The sequence below is a fragment of the Tupaia chinensis genome, unplaced genomic scaffold (genome assembly GCF_000334495.1).
Source record: "Tupaia chinensis unplaced genomic scaffold, TupChi_1.0 Scaffold000231_1, whole genome shotgun sequence".
Lineage (NCBI taxonomy): Eukaryota > Metazoa > Chordata > Mammalia > Scandentia > Tupaiidae > Tupaia > Tupaia belangeri.
The window spans coordinates 2,878,297-2,880,363 of NW_006159706.1; positions in this window are offsets into that span (position 1 = coordinate 2,878,297).

Consider the following 2,067-nt stretch of genomic DNA (forward strand, 5'->3'; position numbering starts at 1 on the left):
GCCCCCCCCCCCCATGCTCCCCACCCCTATCCCATTATCCCACACCTGAGGAACAAATCTCAGTTTTAGTTATCCAGTTGCCAGACTACATCTCCTCCATTCTTATTCCACAGCTACCTAATCTGGTCCAGCCTAACCAGACATCTGGTAGACCTTGCTGGACGACCAACAAAGAAGACTGTTGGTTCCTGTTGCCTTCAGTCACGGGTGCAAGAAGGTGATTATTCAGGTCCCCAGAAGGATGGGATCTTCCTTCTTGGTTGATAGAGAAGAGATTGGGCACATACATTCACCTCTGTCTGATGGAGGTAACTATCACTCATGTTTGTGAAGGAGGCAGTGAAGAAACCTTAAGAAAATGGATGTGACTGCTGTCTGCCTTCTTAGGGCCTTGAAAAGGCTCTTTGCATGCACTCAGCGGACCAGTCAGCCCCTGCTGCAAATCCCCCTGTCTCCTCCTCATTTCACAACTCCATCAGAATTGGCGATTGCACTAGTGAAGGATTTGCTCTTAATGAGCCTGCCCAGAATTGCCTTGTTTTCTTGGCGTTGACAAACTATATCCCTTAATAAAAGTTTCATGACTCAATTTAGTGTGGGAGATATGTCATTTCAGCCCTTCCTGCTCTGATCCCAAAGGCTGTCTCTGGGTTCTGGTCCCAGGAACACTCCTGGGTTCTGACACAAGTGCAGCCTTCAGCATCACCCACTGAGATCAGCCAGGGTGTCCGACTGTGGAGAGGAGACACTGGTGAAAAGGCTTCTCTGCCATCACCTCCTCTGCCCCTTGTGGTGGTCACGGTCATTTTGGCTGTCCAGATCTGCCCTACTCATCCAGGGAAGATGGCGGAACCAGCCAGACTAGCCTTCTCAGCTTCCAGCCCTTTGATATATGCTCTTTCCATCCCAATAGTGGGGTCTGTTTTCCCTTTCCTTTAAATCTGGGCCAAGTTGCTTTGTCCAATAGAAGACAGTGAAAGTGACCTCTTTGAGTGTCCAGGGAAGAACTGGGGAGGTCTTGTAGCACTCTCCTTTGCCTCGGAGCCCCTGAGATGGCCATGTGGAAAAAAATAGGAGCCCTGTCTAGCCTAGTGGAGGGCAGTGCTTGTGTGAAGAACTGAGACCTCCCACTAGCACAAAGTACGTATCTGGCTAATGTCTGAGGGACCCACGCTGGCCATGCCTGCTCTGGACTTTCTTCTCAGCTCTCTTGATCCTATAAATCTGTTTTCAAAGAAGCTTTGGGGCTTCTCATGGAAAGATGCCTCCTGCTGGCCTCTTTCCACCTCCCAGGTAGTCTGGCCTTGCTAAGCAGAATGCCTGGGCCCACTTGTCATCCCTATCTGCTGCTTTCCTCTTTGGGGATGTGCCACACGTGGGGCTAAAAGTGTGAGTGAAGTAACTAGAACACAGACCAGCCCCCTGCATCAGCTTTAGCTCACAAAGTGCTATATAACAAATGACCCCTCAAGATATCTCCACAGTGAGAGGGTACTACAGGGTAACGTGGCACAGGGTGTGGCACAACTTCAGGAGAGAGACAGACATTAGGCTGATGATGGGGTCTGCCACTACCAATCCCTCTGTGATCTTTCCCTGTCTCCTTTTCTCTCTCTTGCAGCCATCCTGAATAAACAGCCCAGGCCAAAAAGTCTCAATAGCTACAAGGCCCCTCCTCTCTCCCTCCCTCCCTTCTTCTCTCCCTCTTTCCTTCATCCTTCTCTCCTTTGATCTATTCACTTATTTCTTCCATGACAAGAAAGACACACACACACACACACGCACACGCACACACACACAGAGGAAAGACACGTTCCCAATATTCGGGTCACATTCCACCTTTGGATTATGGGTATGCACATACTTAGGGAGGTCTTTGGATGTGAACCCAGAACCTTCCCATGAGGGCCAGCCCTCCAGTGTTGTGTTACCGTGAAGCCACAGTCCACCCCCCTCACTGCACTTTCCAGTCTCTAAGAGGACAGCCTCCTTGTTCCCTCAGGGTGGAGTCTGCCTTCCTCACATGGCCAGATAGAAAAGAGGGGCCCCCTGAGTTACACTCTCCTA